The 22,938-nt window shown below is 43.6% G+C and overlaps 1 protein-coding gene across 1 annotated transcript in view; it reads left to right on the top strand.

Annotated features, from left to right (window-relative positions):
* The window catches only part of CFAP107 (cilia and flagella associated protein 107), a 498,422-nt gene that overhangs the window by 64,868 nt on the left and 410,616 nt on the right, over positions 1 to 22,938 (top strand). The gene's annotated exons all lie outside the window — the stretch shown is intronic.

Below are 22,938 nucleotides of genomic sequence, written 5' to 3' on the forward strand. Positions count from 1 at the left end.
AGAGGACGAGGGAGAGGAAGAGAGGACGAGGGAGAGGAAGAGAGGACGAGGGAGAGGAAGAGAGGACGAGGGAGAGGAAGAGAGGACGAAGGAGAGGAAGAGAGGACGAAGGAGAGGAAGAGAGGACGAGGGAGAGGAAGAGAGGACGGAGGGAGAGGAAGAGAGGACGAGGGAGAGGAAGAGAGGACGAGGGAGAGGAAGAGAGGACGAGGGAGAGGAAGAGAGGATGAAGGAGAGGAAGAGAGGACGAAGGAGAGGAAGAGAGGACGAGGGAGAGGAAGAGAGGACGAGGGAGAGGAAGAGAGGACGAGGGAGAGGAAGAGAGGATGAAGGAGAGGAAGAGAGGACGAAGGAGAGGAAGAGAGGACGAGGGAGAGGAAGAGAGGACGAGGGAGAGGAAGAGAGGACGAAGGAGAGGAAGAGAGGACGAAGGAGAGGAAGAGAGGACGAGGGAGAGGAAGAGAGGAGGAGGGAGAGGAAGAGAGGACGGAGGGAGAGGAAGAGAGGACGAGGGAGAGGAAGAGAGGACGAGGGAGAGGAAGAGAGGACGAGGGAGAGGAAGAGAGAACGAAGGAGAGGAAGAGAGGACGAAGGAGAGGAAGAGAGGACGAGGGAGAGGAAGAGAGGACGGAGGGAGAGGAAGAGAGGACGAGGGAGAGGAAGAGAGGACGAGGGAGAGGAAGAGAGGACGAGGGAGAGGAAGAGAGGACGAAGGAGAGGAAGAGAGGACGAAGGAGAGGAAGAGAGGACGAGGGAGAGGAAGAGAGGACGAGGGAGAGGAAGAGAGGGAGAGGAAGAGAGGACGAAGGAGAGGAAGAGAGGACGAAGGAGAGGAAGAGAGGACGAGGGAGAGGAAGAGAGGACGAGGGAGAGGAAGAGAGGACGAGGGAGAGGAAGAGAGGACGGAGGGAGAGGAAGAGAGGACGAGGGAGAGGAAGAGAGGAGGAGGGAGAGGAAGAGAGGAGGAGGGAGAGGAAGAGAGGACGGAGGGAGAGGAAGAGAGGACGAAGGAGAGGAAGAGAGGACGAAGGAGAGGAAGAGAGGACGAGGGAGAGGAAGAGAGGACGAGGGAGAGGAAGAGAGGACGAGGGAGAGGGAGAGAGGACGAGGGAGAGGAAGAGAGGACGAAGGAGAGGAAGAGAGGACGAGGGAGAGGGAGAGGAAGAGAGGACAAGGGAGAGGAAGAAAGGACGAGGGAGAGGAAGAGAGGACGAGGGAGAGGAAGAGGGAGAGGAAGAGAGGACGAGGGAGAGGAAGAGAGGACGAGGGAGAGGAAAAGAGGATGGAGGGATAGGAAGAGAAGATGAGGGAGAGAAAGAGAGGATGAGGGAGAGGAAGAGAGGACGAGGGAGAGGAAGAGAGGACGAAGGAGAGGAAGAGAGGACGAGGGAGAGGAAGAGAGGACGAGGGAGAGGAAGAGAGGACGAGGGAGAGGAAGAGAGGACAAGGGAGAGGAAGAGGGAGAGGAAGAGAGGACGAGGGAGAGGAAGAGAGGACGAGGGAGAGGAAAAGAGGATGGAGGGATAGGAAGAGAAGATGAGGGAGAGGAAGAGAGGATGAGGGAGAGGAAGAGAGGATGAGGGAGAGGAAAAGAGGATGTGGGAGAGGAAGAGAGGATGAAGGAGAGGAAGAGAGGATGACGAAGAGGAAGAGAGCATGAAAGAGAGGAAGAGAGGATGAGGGAGAGATAGAGAGGATGAGAGAACGGAAGAGAGGACGAAGGAGAGGAAGAGAGGATGGAGGAGAGGAAGAGAGGACGAGGAAGAGTAAGAGAGGATGGAGCAGAGGAAGAGAGGATGTGGGAGGGGAAGAGAAGATGAGGGAGAGGAAGAGAGGATAAAGAAGAGGAAGAGAGGACAAAGGAAAAGAAGAGAGGATGAGGGAGAGGAAGAGAGGATGAAGGAGAGGAAGAGAGGATGAGGGAGAGGAAGAGAGGATGAGGGAGAGGACAAGAGAGAGGAAACGGAGAAGAGGGAGAGGACGAGGGAGATGAAGAGAGGACAAGCAAGAGGAACAGAGGACAAAGGAGAGCGAGAAAGGACAAGAGAGAGGAAGAGAGGATGAAGGAGAGGATGAGGAAGCGGAGAGAGGATGAAGGAGGGGAAGAGAGGATGAGGGAGAGGGAGAGAGGATGAAAGAGAGGAAGAGAGGACTAGGGAGAGGGAGAAAAAGAGAGAGAGGAAGAGAGAATGCGGGAGAGGAAGAGAGGACAAGGGAGAGGAAAAGAGGACGAGGGAGAAGAAGAGAGGGAGAGGATGAGGGAGAGGAAGAGAGGATAAGGGAGAGGGAGAGGATCAGGAAGAGGAAGAGAGGATGAAGGAGAGGAAGAGAGGGAAAAGGAGAGGAAGAGAGAACGAGGGAGAGGAAGAGAGAATGAGGGAGAGGAAGAGAAGAAGAGGGAGAGGAAGAGTGGACAAGGATGAGGAAGGGAAGAAGAGGGAGAGGAAGAGTGGACAAGGATGAGAAAGGGAAGAAGAGGGAGAGGAAGAGTGGACAAGGATGAGGAAGGGAAGAAGAGGGAGAGGAAGAGTGGACAAGGATGAGAAAGGGAGGATGAAGGAGAGGAAGAAAGGAAAAGGGAGAGGAAAAGAGGAAGAGTGAGAGGAAGACAAAGAGAGGACGAATGAGAGGAACAGAGGAAAAGGTAGAGGAAGAGAGGATGAAGGAGAGAAAGAGAGGAAACGGGAGAGAAAGAGAGGACGAGGGAGAGGAAGAGGGAGAAGAAGAGAGGACTATGGAGAGGAAGAGAAAGAGGGAGAAGAAGAGAGGATGAGGGAGAGGAAGAGAGGACAAGGGAGAGGAAGAGAGGATGAGGGGGAGGAAGAGAGGACAAGGGAGAGGAAGAGAGGATCAGGAAGAGGAAGAGAGGATGAGGGAGATGAAGAGATGATGAAGGAGAGGAAGAGAGGAAAAGGGTGAGGAAGAGAGGACGAGGGAGAGGATCAGAGAAAATGAGGGAGAGGAAGAGAAGAAGAGGAAGAGAGGGCAAGGAAGAGAAAGTGAGGATGAAGGAGAGGAAGAAAGGAAAAGGGAGAGGAAGAGAGGTCGAGGGAGAGGAGGAGAGGAAAAGGGAGAGGATGAGGGAGAGGAAGAGAGGACGAAAGAGAGGCAGAGAGGACTAGGGAGAGGAAGAGAGGACTAGGGAGAGGAAGTGAGAAAAAGGGAAAGGAAGAGAGGACAAGGGAGAGGAAAAGAGGATAAGGGAGAGGAAGAGAGGTACAGGAAGAGGAAGGGGAGAGGAAAAGAGGAAAAGGAAAGGAAGAGAGAACGGAGTAGAGGAAGAAAGGAAAAGGGAGAGGAAGAGAGGACAAGGGAGAGGAAGAGAGGACAGGGGAGAGGAAGAGGGAGAGGAAAAGAGGAATAGGGAGAGGAAGAGAGGAAAAGGGAGAGGAAGAGAGGAAAAGGGAGAGGATGAGGGAGAGGAAGAGAGGAAAAGGGAGAGGATGAGGGAGAGGAAGAGAGGACGAGGGAGAGGAAGCGAGGACGAGGGAGAGAGGATGAGGGAGAGGAAGAGAGGATGAGGGAGAGGAAGAGAGGATGAGGGAGAGGAAGAGAGGATGAGGGAGAGGAAGAGAGGACAGGGAGAGGCAGAGAGGACAAAGGAGAGGAAGAGAACATGAGGGAGAGGGTGAGGGAGAGGAAGAGAGGGCATGGGGAGGGGAAGGCAAAGGAAGAGAGGACTAGGGAGAAGAAGAGGGAGAGGATGAGGGAGAGGAAGAGAGGATGGTGGAGAGGAAGAGAGGATGGTGGAGAGGAAGAGAGGATGGAGGAGAGGAAGAGAGGATGGTGGAGAGGAAGAGAGGATGGTGGAGAGGAAGACAGGACGAGGAAGAGAGGATGGAGGAGAGGAAGAGAGGATGGAGGAGAGGAAGAGAGGATGGTGGAGAGGAAGAGAGGATGGTGGAGAGGAAGAGAGGATGGTGGAGAGGAAGAGAGGATGGTGGAGAGGAAGACAGGACGAGGAAGAGAGGATGGAGGAGAGGAAGAGAGGATGGAGGAGAGGAAGAGAGGATGGAGGAGAGGAAGAGAGGATGGAGGAGAGGAAGAGAGGATGGTGGAGAGGAAGAGAGGATGGTGGAGAGGAAGAGAGGATGGTGGAGAGGAAGAGAGGATGGGGGAGAGGAAGACAGGACGAGGAAGAGAGGATGGAGGAGAGGAAGAGAGAATGGAGGAGAGGAAAAGTGGATGGTGGAGAGGAAAAGAGGATGGTGGAGAGGAAGAGAGGATGGTGGAGAGGAAGAGAGGATGGTGGAGAGGAAGAGAGGATGGTGGAGAGGAAGAGCAGACGAGGGAGAGAATGAGAGGACAAGGGAGGGGAGAGGGATAGGAAGAGAGGACAAAAGAGAGGAAAAGAGAATGAGGGTTAGATGTGATTTAAGAAAAACTAGAGAAAAGAAAAATAAAATATTTGAAATTGTGAATAAATCTGAATATGATTTAAAAATGACGGACTGAATGTTCAGATTCCAGCATAAAGCCAGACATTGGCCGGTTCTCTGTAATTCTGCATAAAGTGGGACTCCGCTCCGCTCCGGTGCTGTGACGGCCAGGGGCTCCTCACCGGCACCAATATCTTCTCCTGGGTTCACCATCTTCTGCCATATTGATTGGCTGGCCTGGGGGGACATAACCAGCGCTTGTTAACTGGAGATCCTTTATCTCCGCACCCGGCAGATGACGGGAGGCTTCAAAGAGCTGCACATGTAGATGGAGAAGAGGATTGTGGGTAGAGCGGTTAGAAACCATCATAGCGGGCGAGACAAGGGGGGAAAACCCTGAGAATTATTTTCAAAAAACAGGAACACTTTCACTTTAAATCTGTATATAAGAACGAAAGACTCAAAGATCAGAGTCCAACCTAAAGACTAATCTGTACAACGGCCTTTCTTATCTTCTGTATACACTATATACTATATATACTCCATCTCCTATATTCTATATACTCCCTCTAATATCTTCTATATACACTATATACTCCCTCTCATATCTTCTATATACACTATATACTCCATCTCCTATCTTCTATATACACTATATACTCCCTCTCCTATATTCACTATATACTCCCTCTCCTATATTCTATATACTCCCTCTCCTATCCTCTATATACACTATATACTATATATACTCCTTCTCCTATATTCTATATACTCCCTCTCCTATATACACTATATACTCCCTCTCCTATATTCTATATACACTATATACTCCCTCTCCTATATTCTATATACACTATATACTCCCTCTCCTATCTTCTATATACACTATATACTCCATCTCCTATATTCACTATATACTCCCTCTCCTATATTCTATATACACTATATACTCCCTCTCCTATATTCTATATACACTATATACTCCCTCTCCTATATTCTATATACTCCCTCTCCTATCCTCTATATACACTATATACTATATATACTCCTTCTCCTATATTCTATATACTCCCTCTCCTATATACACTATATACTCCCTCTCCTATATTCTATATACACTATATACTCCCTCTCCTATATTCTATATACACTATATACTCCCTCTCCTATATTCTATATACACTATATACTCCCTCTCCTATATTCACTATATACTCCCTCTCCTATATTCTATATACACTATATACTCCCTCTCCTATATACACTATATACTCCCTCTCCTATATTCACTATATACTCCCTCTCCTATATTCTATATACACTATATACTCCCTCTCCTATATACACTATATACTCCCTCTCATATATTCACTATATACTCCCTCTCCTATATTCTATATACACTATATACTCCCTCTCCTATATTCTATATACACTATATACTCCCTCTCCTATCTTCTATATACACTACTCTCCTATATTCACTATATACTCCCTTTACTATATTCTATATACACTATATACTCCCTCTCCTATATTCTATATACACTATATACTCCCTCTCCTATATTCTATATACACTATATACTCCCTCTCATATATTCTGTATACACTATATACTCCCTCTCCTATATTCTGTATACACTATATACTCCCTCTCCTATATTCTATATACACTATATACTCCCTCTCCTATATACACTATATACTCCCTCTCCTATATTCACTATATACTCCCTCTCCTATATTCACTATATATTCCCTTTACTATATTCTATATACACTATATACTCCATCTCCTATATTCACTATATACTCCCTCTCCTATCTTCTATATACACTATATACTCCATCTCCTATATACACTATATACTCCCTCTCCTATCTTCTATATACACTATATACTCCATCTCCTATATACACTATATACACTATATACTCCATCTCCTATCTTCTATATACACTATATACTCCATCTCCTATATACACTATATACTTACTCTCCTATATTCTATATATACTATATACTCCCTCTCCTATCTTCTATATACACTATATACTCCCTCTCCTATATTCTATATACTGCATCTCCTATATTCTATATACACTATATACTCCCTCTCCTATATTCTATATACACTATATACTCCCTCTCCTATATTCTATATACACTATATACTCACTCTCCTATATTCTATATATACTATATACTCCCTCTCCTATCTTCTATATACACTATATACTCCCTCTCCTATATTCTATATACTCCCTCTCCTATATTCTATATACACTATATACTCCCTCTCCTATCTCCTATATACACTGTATACTCCCTCTCCTATATTCTATATACACTATATACTACCTCTCCTATATTCTATATACACTATATACTCCCTCTCCTATATTCTATATACACTATATACTCCCTCTCCTATATTCTATATACACTATATACTCCATCTCCTATATTCTATATACACTATATACTCCCTCTCCTTTCTTCTATATACACTATATACTCCCTCTCCTATCTTCTATATACACTATATACTCCCTCTCCTATCTTCTATATACACTATATACTCCCTCTCCTATATTCTATATACACTATATACTCCCTCTCCTATATTCTATATACACTATATACTCCCTCTCCTATCTTCTATATACACTATATACTCCCTCTCCTATATTCTATATACACCAGGGGCGTAACTACAGGGGTTGCAGGGGTTGCAATCGCTACCGGGCCCCATGCTCCAGGGGGCCCGGTAGCAAACCAGTGGGTGAACTTCTAGGATCTCAAAGGTCACACTTGCGACCGGGCCCTGGCATTTCACCACTGTGGGGAGGCCCCAAGATTGCAGGAAGGGGGCCCACTGCAGAACTTGTGAAAGGATCCTGATGTGGGACCATAATAAAAGGCCATGCAATGAGATTAAAGAGCCCCAGGATTAGTGGGAAGAGCCCCGGGCTTGAAGGGAAGGGCCCCAGGCAGGGGTCTGGGGGGCCCTTCATGGTTTCTTGCATCGGGGCCCTGAAGGTTCTAGTTACGCCTCTGATATACACTATATACTCCATCTCCTATATTCTATATACACTATATACTCCCTCTCCTATCTTCTATATACACTATATACTCCATCTCCTATCTTCTATATACACTATATACTCCATCTCCTATATTCTATATACACTATATACTCCCTCTCCTATATTCACTATATACTCCCTCTCCTATATTCTATATACACTATATACTCCCTCTCCTATATTCACTATATACTCCCTCTCCTATATTCTATATACACTATATACTCCCTCTCCTTTATTCACTATATACTCCCTCTCCTATATTCTATATACACTATATACTCCCTCTCCTATATTCACTATATACTCCCTCTCCTATATTCTATATACACTATATACTCCCTCTCCTATATACACTATATACTCCCTCTCCTATATTCACTATATACTCCCTCTCCTATATTCTATATACACTATATACTCCCTCTCCTATATACACTATATACTCCCTCTCATATATTCACTATATACTCCCTCTCCTATATTCTATATACACTATATACTCCCTCTCCTATATTCTATATACACTATATACTCCCTCTCCTATATTCTATATACACTATATACTCCCTCTCCTATCTTCTATATACACTATATACTCCCTCTCCTATATTCTATATACACTATATACTCCCTCTCCTATATTCTATATACACTATATACTCCCTCTCATATATTCTGTATACACTATATACTCCCTCTCCTATATTCTGTATACACTATATACTCCCTCTCCTATATTCTATATACACTATATACTCCCTCTCCTATATTCACTATATACTCCCTCTCCTATATTCTATATACTCCCTCTCCTATCCTCTATATACACTATATACTCCCTCTCCTATATTCTGTATACACTATATACTCCCTCTCCTATATTCTATATACACTATATACTCCCTCTCCTATATTCACTATATACTCCTTCTCCTATATTCTATATACTCCCTCTCCTATATACACTATATACTCCCTCTCCTATATTCTATATACACTATATACTCCCTCTCCTATCTTCTATATACACTATATACTCCCTCTCCTATCTTCTATATACACTATATACTCCATCTCCTATCTTCTATATACACTATATACTCCATCTCCTATATTCTATATACACTATATACTCCCTCTCCTATATTCACTATATACTCCCTCTCCTATTTTCTATATACACTATATACTCCCTCTCCTATATTCACTATATACTCCCTCTCCTATTTTCTATATACACTATATACTCCCTCTCCTATATTCTATATACACTATATACTCCCTCTCCTATCTTCTATATACACTATATACTCCATCTCCTATCTTCTATATACACTATATACTCCATCTCCTATATTCTATATACACTATATACTCCCTCTCCTATATTCACTATATACTCCCTCTCCTATATTCTATATACACTATATACTCCCTCTCCTATATACACTATATACTCCCTCTCCTATATTCACTATATACTCCCTCTCCTATATTCTATATACACTATATACTCCCTCTCCTATATACACTATATACTCCCTCTCATATATTCACTATATACTCCCTCTCCTATATTCTATATACACTATATACTCCCTCTCCTATATTCTATATACACTATATACTCCCTCTCCTATATTCTATATACACTATATACTCCCTCTCCTATCTTCTATATACACTATATACTCCCTCTCCTATATTCTATATACACTATATACTCCCTCTCCTATATTCTATATACACTATATACTCCCTCTCATATATTCTGTATACACTATATACTCCCTCTCCTATATTCTGTATACACTATATACTCCCTCTCCTATATTCTATATACACTATATACTCCCTCTCCTATATTCACTATATACTCCCTCTCCTATATTCTATATACTCCCTCTCCTATCCTCTATATACACTATATACTCCCTCTCCTATATTCTGTATACACTATATACTCCCTCTCCTATATTCTATATACACTATATACTCCCTCTCCTATCTTCTATATACACTATATACTCCATCTCCTATATTCACTATATACTCCCTCTCATATATTCACTATATACTCCCTCTCCTATATTCTATATACACTATATACTCCCTCTCCTATATTCTATATACACTATATACTCCCTCTCCTATATTCTATATACACTATATACTCCCTCTCCTATCTTCTATATACACTATATACTCCCTCTCCTATCTTCTATATACACTATATACTCCCTCTCCTATCTTCTATATACACTATATACTCCCTCTCCTATATTCTATATACACTATATACTCCCTCTCCTATATTCTATATACACTATATACTCCCTCTCCTATATACACTATATACTCCCTCTCCTATATTCACTATATACTCCCTCTCCTATATTCACTATATATTCCCTTTACTATATTCTATATACACTATATACTCCCTCTCCTATCTTCTATATACACTATATACTCCATCTCCTATATACACTATATACACTATATACTCCATCTCCTATCTTCTATATACACTATATACTCCATCTCCTATATACACTATATACTCACTCTCCTATATTCTATATATACTATATACTCCCTCTCCTATCTTCTATATACACTATATACTCCCTCTCCTATATTCTATATACTCCCTCTCCTATATTCTATATACACTATATACTCCCTCTCCTATATTCTATATACACTATATACTCCCTCTCCTATCTCCTATATACACTATATACTCCCTCTCCTATATTCTATATACTCCCTCTCCTATATTCTATATACACTATATACTCCCTCTCCTATATTCTATATACACTATATACTACCTCTCCTATATTCTATATACACTATATACTCCCTCTCCTATATTCTATATACACTATATACTCCCTCTCCTTTCTTCTATATACACTATATACTCCCTCTCCTATATTCTATATACACTATATACTCCCTCTCCTATATACACTATATACTCCCTCTCCTATATACACTATATACTCCCTCTCCTATCTTCTATATACACTATATACTCCCTCTCCTATATTCTATATACACTATATACTCCCTCTCCTATCTTCTATATACACTATATACTCCCTCTCCTATATTCTATATACACTATATACTCCCTCTCCTATTTTCTATATACACTATATACTCCATCTCCTATATACACTATATACTCCCTTTACTATATTCTATATACACTATATACTCCCTCTCCTATATTCTATATACACTATATACTCCCTCTCCTATCTTCTATATACACTATATACTCCCTTTACTATATTCTATATACACTATATACTCCCTCTCCTATCTTCTATATACACTATATACTCCCTCTCCTATATTCTATATACACTATATACTCCCTCTCCTATATTCACTATATACTCCCTCTCCTATATTCTATATACACTATATACTCCCTCTCCTATATTCACTATATACTCCCTCTCCTATATTCTATATACACTATATACTCCCTCTCCTATATACACTATATACTCCCTCTCCTATATTCACTATATACTCCCTCTCCTATATTCTATATACACTATATACTCCCTCTCCTATATTCTATATACACTATATACTCCCTCTCCTATCTTCTATATACACTATATACTCCCTCTCCTATATTCTATATACACCAGGGGCGTAACTACAGGGGTTGCAGGGGTTGCAATCGCTACCGGGCCCCATGCTCCAGGGGGCCCGGTAGCAAACCAGTGGGTGAACTTCTAGGATCTCAAAGGTCACACTTGCGACCGGGCCCTGGCATTTCACCACTGTGGGGAGGCCCCAAGATTGCAGGAAGGGGGCCCACTGCAGAACTTGTGAAAGGATCCTGATGTGGGACCATAATAAAAGGCCATGCAATGAGATTAAAGAGCCCCAGGATTAGTGGGAAGAGCCCCGGGCTTGAAGGGAAGGGCCCCAGGCAGGGGTCTGGGGGGCCCTTCATGGTTTCTTGCATCGGGGCCCTGAAGGTTCTAGTTACGCCTCTGATATACACTATATACTCCATCTCCTATATTCTATATACACTATATACTCCCTCTCCTATCTTCTATATACACTATATACTCCATCTCCTATCTTCTATATACACTATATACTCCATCTCCTATATTCTATATACACTATATACTCCCTCTCCTATATTCACTATATACTCCCTCTCCTATATTCTATATACACTATATACTCCCTCTCCTATATTCACTATATACTCCCTCTCCTATATTCTATATACACTATATACTCCCTCTCCTTTATTCACTATATACTCCCTCTCCTATATTCTATATACACTATATACTCCCTCTCCTATATTCACTATATACTCCCTCTCCTATATTCTATATACACTATATACTCCCTCTCCTATATACACTATATACTCCCTCTCCTATATTCACTATATACTCCCTCTCCTATATTCTATATACACTATATACTCCCTCTCCTATATACACTATATACTCCCTCTCATATATTCACTATATACTCCCTCTCCTATATTCTATATACACTATATACTCCCTCTCCTATATTCTATATACACTATATACTCCCTCTCCTATATTCTATATACACTATATACTCCCTCTCCTATATTCTATATACACTATATACTCCCTCTCCTATATTCTATATACACTATATACTCCCTCTCCTATCTTCTATATACACTATATACTCCCTCTCCTATATTCTATATACACTATATACTCCCTCTCCTATATTCTATATACACTATATACTCCCTCTCATATATTCTGTATACACTATATACTCCCTCTCCTATATTCTGTATACACTATATACTCCCTCTCCTATATTCTATATACACTATATACTCCCTCTCCTATATTCACTATATACTCCCTCTCCTATATTCTATATACTCCCTCTCCTATCCTCTATATACACTATATACTCCCTCTCCTATATTCTGTATACACTATATACTCCCTCTCCTATATTCTATATACACTATATACTCCCTCTCCTATATTCACTATATACTCCTTCTCCTATATTCTATATACTCCCTCTCCTATATACACTATATACTCCCTCTCCTATATTCTATATACACTATATACTCCCTCTCCTATCTTCTATATACACTATATACTCCCTCTCCTATCTTCTATATACACTATATACTCCCTCTCCTATCTTCTATATACACTATATACTCCCTCTCCTATCTTCTATATACACTATATACTCCCTCTCCTATATTCTATATACACTATATACTCCCTCTCCTATATTCTATATACACTATATACTCCCTCTCCTATATACACTATATACTCCCTCTCCTATATTCACTATATACTCCCTCTCCTATATTCACTATATATTCCCTTTACTATATTCTATATACACTATATACTCCCTCTCCTATCTTCTATATACACTATATACTCCATCTCCTATATACACTATATACACTATATACTCCATCTCCTATCTTCTATATACACTATATACTCCATCTCCTATATACACTATATACTCACTCTCCTATATTCTATATATACTATATACTCCCTCTCCTATCTTCTATATACACTATATACTCCCTCTCCTATATTCTATATACTCCCTCTCCTATATTCTATATACACTATATACTCCCTCTCCTATATTCTATATACACTATATACTCCCTCTCCTATCTCCTATATACACTATATACTCCCTCTCCTATATTCTATATACTCCCTCTCCTATATTCTATATACACTATATACTACCTCTCCTATATTCTATATACACTATATACTACCTCTCCTATATTCTATATACACTATATACTCCCTCTCCTATATTCTATATACACTATATACTCCATCTCCTATATTCTATATACACTATATACTCCCTCTCCTTTCTTCTATATACACTATATACTCCCTCTCCTATATTCTATATACACTATATACTCCCTCTCCTATATACACTATATACTCCCTCTCCTATATACACTATATACTCCCTCTCCTATATTCTATATACACTATATACTCCCTCTCCTATATTCTATATACACTATATACTCCCTCTCCTATCTTCTATATACACTATATACTCCCTCTCCTATATTCTATATACACTATATACTCCCTCTCCTATCTTCTATATACACTATATACTCCCTCTCCTATATTCTATATACACTATATACTCCCTCTCCTATTTTCTATATACACTATATACTCCATCTCCTATATACACTATATACTCCCTTTACTATATTCTATATACACTATATACTCCCTCTCCTATCTTCTATATACACTATATACTCCCTCTCCTATATTCTATATACACTATATACTCCCTCTCCTATATTCACTATATACTCCCTCTCCTATATTCTATATACACTATATACTCCCTCTCCTATATTCTATATACACTATATACTCCCTCTCCTATATTCACTATATACTCCCTCTCCTATATTCTATATACACTATATACTCCCTCTCCTTTATTCACTATATACTCCCTCTCCTATATTCTATATACACTATATACTCCCTCTCCTATATTCACTATATACTCCCTCTCCTATATTCTATATACACTATATACTCCCTCTCCTATATACACTATATACTCCCTCTCCTATATTCACTATATACTCCCTCTCCTATATTCTATATACACTATATACTCCCTCTCCTATATTCTATATACACTATATACTCCCTCTCCTATATTCTATATACACTATATACTTCCTCTCCTATCTTCTATATACACTATATACTCCCTCTCCTATATTCTATATACACTATATACTCCCTCTCATATATTCTGTATACACTATATACTCCCTCTCCTATATTCTGTATACACTATATACTCCCTCTCCTATATTCTATATACACTATATACTCCCTCTCCTATATTCTGTATACACTATATACTCCCTCTCCTATATTCTATATACACTATATACTCCCTCTCCTATATTCACTATATACTCCCTCTCCTATATTCTATATACTCCCTCTCCTATCCTCTATATACACTATATACTATATATACTCCTTCTCCTATATTCTATATACTCCCTCTCCTATATACACTATATACTCCATCTCCTATATACACTATATACTCCCTCTCCTATATTCTATATACACTATATACTCCCTCTCCTATCTTCTATATACACTATATACTCCCTCTCCTATCTTCTATATACACTATATACTCCCTCTCCTATATTCTGTATACTCAGGGGCGGACTGACCATTCGGGCATTTCGGTCACTGCCCGAGGGCCCGCGGTCAGGGGGGGCCCGGCAGAGCTGTCTTTCTGCATGGGCATGCTGGGAAGTTGTCCAGGGGGCCCCACGCAGGGTAGCAATTTTCCCCATCTGATCCCTCAGGACGCTGCAGTAGCAACTTTAGTGTGTGCTAGACTGGTTGCTAGGCTGGCCAGCCGCCTAGCATCTAGCAACCAGTGACGTGCGAGGAGAGGACCCAGAATGCAGAGCGAGGAGGATCTTCCTCGTTCTGCTCTGTGCCTAATATGGAATGTGTGGCTCCACCCACCTCCCTCCCTTCCTCTTTACTGTGCGGCCGAGAGAAACTGCCTGACTGCCATCAGGAGACCTCAGAGCAGGACCGAGGCAAACTGCTGCATGAGGTGATATAATCTGTCATTCTATATCTTGCTTATACGTCTCTCTGAGGTAAATGTGGCTGTGTTCCAAAATGCATGTAGCAAAACGATTGTATTTTATCTAAAGACAAACATCTTCCCTCTGAGATAAGAAGGGACATGTTTACATCTACTTACTATGACTGTTCTATCACACGTGCACAGCCTTATCATTCCCCATCCCCACAGCAAATGTCAGAGATGGCACTGTTCAGTGTTCACAAAAAACTACACTGTGTATGGCTAGAATAAGATTTCTATATTTCTAAAATATTCATATACAACAATGTGACAAAAGTTCTTCAACTACTTTGCTTTTTTTTTTTCCCAAAAACTACTTTGCTTTCTAACAGACACTTCGTTTTTTACCTAGAGGGCAAGAAGTGTATTTTCAGTGAACCATATACAGTACAGTATGTTGAATTATTTTTGTAATGTTTCATTTTTAATGTGACCTTCACAATTTGATATGCTTGCATTTCCACAATTGTGCCAATGTATTAATTGCAGAGATTTGTAGATGAGCCACTAGATCTATCTCTCCCCCTCCCTCCTTCCTTCCCACCCCCCTCTCTCTCTCTCTCTCTCTCTCTCTCCTTCCTTCTTTCTTTCCACCCCCCTCTCTCTCTCTCCTTCCCTCTTTCTTTCCACCCCCCCCCTCTCTCTCTCTCTCTCTCTCTCTCTCTCTCTCTCTCTCTCTCTCTCTCTCCTTCCCTCTTTCTTCCCAGCCCTCCTTCTCTCTCTTTCTCTCCTTCCCTCTTTCTCTCATTCTTTCCACCCCTCCTTCTTTCTCTCTCTCCTTCCCTCTTTCTTTCCACCCCCTCCCTCTCTCTCTCTCTCTCCTTCCCTCTTTCTTTCTCTCATTCCCTTTTTTTTTCTCTCCTTCCCTCTTTCTCTCTTTCTTTCCACCCCTCCTTCTCTCTCTCTCTCTCCTTCCCTCTTTCTTTCCACCCCTCCTTCTCTCTCTCCTTCCCCCTTTCTTTCCACCCCCTCCTTTTCTCTCTCCCCTGTCCCTCTTTCTTTCCACCCACTCTCTCTCTCTATCCTTCCCTCTTTCTTTCCACCCCCTCTTTCTCTCTCTCTCTCTCTCTCTCTCTCCCCTGTCCCTCTTTCTTTCCACCCCTCCTTCTCTCTCTCTCGTTCCCTCTTTCTTTCCACCCCTCCTTCTCTCTCTCTCCTTCCCTCTTTCTTTCCACCCCTCCTTCTCTCTCTCCTTCCCTCTTTCTTTCCACCCCCTCCTTTTCTCTCTCCCACGTCCCTCTTTATTTCCACCCCCCTCTCTCTCCTTCCCTCTTTCTTTCCACCCCCTCCTTCTCTCTCTCTCTCTCTCTCTCTCCCCTGTCCCTCTTTCTTTCCACCCCTCCTTCTCTCTCTCTCTCGTTCCCTCTTTCTTTCCACCCCCCCTTCTCTCTCTCTCCTTCCCTCTTTCTTTCCACCCCTCCTCTCTCTCTCCCCCCTCCCCCTTTCTTTCCACCCCTCTTTCTCTCCTTCCCTCTTTCTTTCTACCCCCTCCTTCTCTCTCTCTCTCTCCTTCCCTCTTTCTCTCTCTCTCTCTCTCTTCTTCAAATTGCACAACATAAAATCCTAACACTAGATTCAAGAGCTGTGCCTAATGCCTATATTGTTCTCTCCCTCCATCCCTCTTTCTTCATCTCTTTTTTTTCTCTTGCCCTCCATCCCTCTTTCTTTGTATCTCCCTCCATCCCTCTTCCTTCATCCCTTTTTTTTTCTCGTTCTCTCTCTCCATTCTTTTTTTATTTTTCTCTTCCTCCATCCCTTTTTCTTTCTTTCTCTCTCTCTCTCACCCTCCATCTCACACAGTAAGGACTTGATTACATTTGCAGATTGGAGTCGGTAAAACCCCATAGTTGAGCCCTGTTTTTACCACCCCCAACCGCACCCCCCTTTAACTGCAGTGGCCAGGGGTGTACACATGCCACAGCAGGAATTATTCGCCCTGTCACACTTAACAGGTGTAGCACCTGCAAAGTGTGACCCATTATAGTGAGTGGGGCTGCTCTGCAAGCGCTCTGCAACCTTGTGCAGTACAGTGAAAGAGAGGGTAAAGGAGGTGGTGAGGAGGAGTTTTATCACCTCCACACCAACTGCTTTACCTCTTTGGATCCAACGCTAGCATGCAGAAACTGCATGCATTGCACACAGTTGCAGGGCCTTTGCAGAGTGGCCCCATTCACTTGATTAGGTCACACTTGGCAGGCGCTACACCTGTGTGACAGTGTGTATAATCCCTGCTGCGACTGCAACATATGTACACTCCTGGCCACTGAAGTTAAAGAGGGTGTGGTGGGGGAGTTAAAATAGGGATCAAATATGGGGTTTTACTGCCCCCAAACTGCAAATGTTGTGTATACCTCTGGCCAGTGGGTGAATTTAGGGGAATGGCAAGTGGGCAGGCCCTAGGGAAAGTCGGCGGTCAGGCCCAGGGGGCAGGCCTAAAGCTGTGTAAGGGCCCTCAAAATGTCTGAAGGCTGGCCTGATCACACAGTTTAGTGTGTGTCTATAATTACCAGCCAGGCTGAATGAGTGTTCCTTCTTGCCCAGTGCCACTCATGGCCACAGTGGAAAGAATGTCCCTTACATTGGTGGTCAGTGAGAAGAATGTCCCTTACATTGGTGGTCAGTGGGAAGAATGTCCCTTACATTGGTGGTCAGTGGGAAGAATGCTCCTTACATTGGTGGTCAGTGGGAAGAATGCTCCTTACATTGGTGGTCAGTGGGAAGAATGTTCCTTACATTGGAGGTCAGTGGGAAGAATGCTCCTTACATTGGTGGTCAGTGGGAAGAATGTTCCTTACATTGGAGGTCAGTGGGAAGAATGCTCCTTACATTGGTGGTCAGTGGGAAGAATGTCCCTTACATTGGGGTCAGTGGGAAGAAGGAGGAGGACACACCCAAGGAGCTCTCTGTGAGATCCAGCCCTTTTCAAGCCTGGGCCTTGCTTGCTAGCTTGGCCCAGGAACAATGCCTGATCCTGGGGGAGGCCCTGGGAGGGATCCCCCTGATGACACGGGGCCTAGTGAGGAGGAGGTGGAGGACCTGTCTGTGGGTCCAGGCCCTGGTGAGAATGCGGATGTCTTCAGCCAGAAGCTTATCAATCGTTTTAGGGCGATTGGGAGAGCTGAAGAAAAACTTAAAGTTTTGAAGGCTGAACATAAATCCTTCAGAGCCAAATACTGCCAGGCCTGGAGTAAAAATCGCACAGCCATGAAGCCTGAGCTACAGGAATTGGAAGATAAGGTAAAGAAACAATCTTTATTACTGGAAAAGTTGAAAGATAGAAGCGGAGTGTTTAAAGAAAAATTTGATAATGAGAGGAGATTTGCCAGCCAAGCATCAGCAAGTTCTGTGGATCAGCAGCCTCAGTTAATGGATGACCAGGCTCCATCTGCCTCTGCACCTCTCCCCCCATGCCAGAACTGGGAATCGCCAGCGGCAACCAGCCAGGGGGTTGAGAGTGGGCATGGATCCCTGACATTTATCCAGGAGATGGAGTCCCCCCTGAGAGCAGATAAGTTTGCATTCACTGATGATCCATCAGAAATCCCTGTGGATGGGCAGAGGAGATACAAACCAGCAAAGCCAGTACTGGTGGAGAAATCCCAGTATACCATGCTGCCATCCAACATGTCTGCCCCACCTGCTGTAGTGGATGGTGTCCCAGGTGAGAAGGAGCTTTGCCTACAGCTACCTATTGGAGATTCTGCTGTGAACACAACCAGTACAGACATGCAGGGAAAATCCCTGACCGTAAAATCCCCGGACCATCAGGTGAATGTGGATGGACCTGCATCTGACACCCCAGACATGGATTTTGCTGGTCTGGCTGAGACCAGTAGTCCCTCTGAAAGCAAAATGGCTGCCAGCTCCAAGGAGTCTGTTTCACTTTCACCAGAGCTTCCCAGTGTTTCAGGGCTGATTGCTGGTGGGGGAGGGGATCAGCATGCTGCTGTTTTTGGAATGGAAGCAGCCATGGAAGTTACCTGCAGTGTTTTACCTGCTGCTGTGCTAGAACTGAATTCCATTTCCACAGCTGAAAACCCTGTCCCAGTGGAAGAGAAGATGACAGCTGAAACTCTTACCAGTGCAGCACCAACTATGGATTCTGCTGTGAAGACAACAAATATCCCAGCAAGTATTAAAAATGACAATAATCATAAAGCAATGAATGTGGTGGGTGGTGGTGAAGGGGATAATATTGCTGGGAAAAATAGAAATGACATTTCTCCCCCTGCTCAGCAGAGGAAAGATTTATCGATTGTACAGATCAATCCCGGATCTGTACAATCGTTATCTGTTATGTCTGTGTCGGATGTTTCAAAACAAACTGATGGATTTTCTGCTGGGAGGAATGTTGGAAGCTATGCTTCAGCTTTGGGGAGTCGCACCAGGGTGGGTGATGGGGATTTGGTTAGTAATCGCAATTCAAGGAGGTTTGTTGGGGGGTTGGTTAGTGGGTATAGGAGGAGGAATGTGGTTCAGTTGCGGTGGGAGGGCGATGGAACGCCGCCAGTAAGGGGGAGAGTGGCCGAGTTGGTCTTGGAAATGGGGTTTAAAGCCTGTGACATTTTTGCTTTGATTTGCCCGGTGGGAAGTTATGAATTTGATTTGTCGTTTGTGAAACCTGAGAGTTTGGATCTCTTTTGGGAGAGATTTAGGAGGTGCAAGGGCCTTCAGCAGTGGAGTGGTTTGGTGCCAAAGGTGATTTCAAGACAGCCTCTGATAAAGTCGGTGACCATCTTGGTGCGTAACGAATCCATACCAGAGGCTGATTTATTAGTATGGCTACGCCGATATGGCGAGGTCCTCACTCCACTGCGGAAGGTCCTTGATGAGCATGGGATATGGACAGGGGCCTGGACAGTGTCACTAAAATTGGGGGTGCTGGGCGATGTAGTTCAGCACCTTCCCTGCTCAGCCTTTCTGGGTAGGGATAGGCTGACCATTTTCTACCAAGGTCAGCCTAAGGTATGTAATAAATGTGGTGATAAAGGCCACTTTGCATCGTCCTGCACCCACAAGAAGTGCTCACTGTGCCAGGATTTAGGCCATTTGGCCAGAGAATGCACCCAGATTCGGTGCAATTTGTGCCAGCAGCTGGGTCATCCATATAGCCAGTGCCCAGAGGCACTGCATAACTTGCCAGGATTGGAGACTGAGCTGCAGAGGCTTGATAAAGAAGATGAAGCAGCTGAAGTTAGAGAGGAAATTGTTGTTGCCCCTCCTGTGTCTGTTGTGTCAGATTCTGTTTCCCCTAGTGAGGTGGTCCCTGAGTCTGTCCTTCCTGTGTCTGTTGTGTCAGATTTTGTTTCCCCTAGTGATGTGGTCCCTGAGTCTGTCCCTCCTGTTGTTCCTACATCTACTGTGCGTAGATCCTCCAGACTAGCGGAAGCTGCTGGGGGGGCGGGTATAGTGGATCTTCCCCCTCGGCCTACTCCACCTCCAGTCCCTGTCTCTCGACACCGCAAACGCGGCCAAGAGGGTGCAGGGGTGCTGGATGGTGGTGGGGTCGATGGGGTTGAGGGAGGGGTGTCCATGTCCCATGTCTCACCCTCTGTTGTGGAGGATTCGGATGAGGAGGGGTGGGAGAGGACAAGGAGGAAGAAAAAGAAAAAGAGGAAAACCAGTAAAGCGGTCGTTTCCTCCTTACAGTTAGAGCCAGGAGGGGTTCCTCTTGGCAACACATTTTCGGTTTTATCAGGGGAGGAGTTAGTATCCGATTTATCCACTTCTTTATCATCTATGGATGAGGGGGAGTCACATAGTGTAAAGAGAGCTGTTTCGGGTGATGAGAGTGTGGTGGAGGTTAAGAAACGACTACCCCAATCATCCTGATGGCAGTGCCCGCTCTGATAAAGGTGGCGACCATTAATGTCGCCAGCGTGAAATCTGCAAGAGCTCGTGATATTGCCTTATTTTTGCTCAGTGAGTTTGATGCTGAGATTTTATTTTTGCAAGAGACCTGGCTCAATACTTTGGCCGATGTCCATCTAGCAAAAAGGGAGTGGAGATGTGGTCCCTCCTTTTGGTCTCTTGCGGCTGAGCCTTGCAGCGGAGTTGCGGTTCTTTTTAAAACCGATATGGTAACGTGCCGGCGGATAATTGAGGTAGAAATGGGGAGATGCATGGTCTTAGACGTCTCTGTTAGGGGGCAGGACCTGCGCCTCATCAATATCTATGGACCGCAGTCAAAATGGGACAGGAAATGCCTCTTCACAAAGATCAAGCCCTTCCTTTTTACATCCCAGCAGGTTGTCTTTGGAGGTGACTTTAACACCATAATTAGGCCTGAAGACAGGGGGGTCTCCATAGACAGGCTGGGTTATGATAGCGTTTTTCTTAGAGATATGGTTAGACAAGCAGGCCTGGTAGATGTGCACATTAAGCACTGCCCTGGCAGCACGGGATTCACGTTTCAGAGAGGGAATAGTCAGAGTAGGATAGACAGGTTTTTTTTAAAGGAGAACTCTGCTTTCTCGGCTCCTGAGTTGAGGGCGGTGGAGTTCTCTGACCACTGTATGCTGTCTGTGACTCTGAATGCCTCGGACACTCCACCCAGGGGAAGGGGTACCTGGAAACTGAATTCGGCTCTCCTGGAAGATGTAGAGGTAAGACAATCCTTTGAGGATTTTTTTCAGGCACAGGTTTCTATTCTGGACTTTTGCAGCAGTAAGTCAGAGTGGTGGGAGCTTGTGAAACAAAGGGCGATTGGACTTTTCAAGGCCATAAGTAAGAAGAAGCAGCTTGGTATGTATATTGCCTACCAGCATTTGCGGAGGAAGCTTGATCGTCTTGTCTCGTATGGAGGAGATCCAGGGGAGATCTCGGAGGTAAAGCTTCTTCTTAGGAAGTGTCAATACGACCGGCATGCCTCCTTGGTTCTGGAGAGAGATTATGGGAAATATCACTCGCCTGATCCTTACCAGAACTGTAAGCAAGGCATAGCAGTTAAGACGGTCATAGGTCTGAGGGATAGTACGGGTTCCCTGGTGAAGTCCAGATCAGGGATCCTGGAGATCTTCAGGTCATATTACGCAGACCTTCTGGGAAGAAAGGACCTTAGTCGGGACAGGATGGAAAGCTTTCTGGATTCTACTCCAGGATTGGGAAATGATACATTGCCTTTGATGGATTTGACAGAACCAATTTCAGCGGATGAGGTAGTTCGTGCTATAGAGAAGCTGGCTACCAAAAAGTCGCCTGGGCCAGATGGGTTGACAGCTGAATTTTACAAGTGTTTTAAGTCCATTCTGGCTCCCTTTTTAGCGGAGGTTTATAACAGCTGTTTAGAAGAGGGTTCTCTCCCTCCCTCCATGAGGCAATCCGCTGTGATTCTTCTGTCAAAAGGTAAAGACCCCTCAATAATTGAGAACTGGCGCCCCATCAGTCTTCTCAATGTTGATAGAAAGATCTTGGCGAAGATTCTTTTTTGGCGCTTGTCGTCAGTAGCAGGCGATTTGTTGTCCAATCATCAGCACTGCTCGGTCCAGGGCAGAAGTACCTTTTCAGCAATTTTAGCTGTCCGGGAGGCTTTGGAGCGATGCAGGGCTGCTGGATGGAGAAAGTACTTGCTGGCATTGGATCAGGCGAAGGCTTTTGATCGAGTCAATCATGAGTACCTGTATTTGCTACTTGGTAGATACGGCCTGCAGGGGAGGTTTATTGATTGGCTGAAAACATTATATAAAGGGGCTGAGAGCTTCCCACTTGTTAATGGTTG

Source organism: Pelophylax lessonae (genome assembly GCF_965119305.1).
Source record: "Pelophylax lessonae genome assembly, chromosome: 12".
Taxonomy (NCBI): Eukaryota; Metazoa; Chordata; class Amphibia; order Anura; family Ranidae; genus Pelophylax; species Pelophylax lessonae.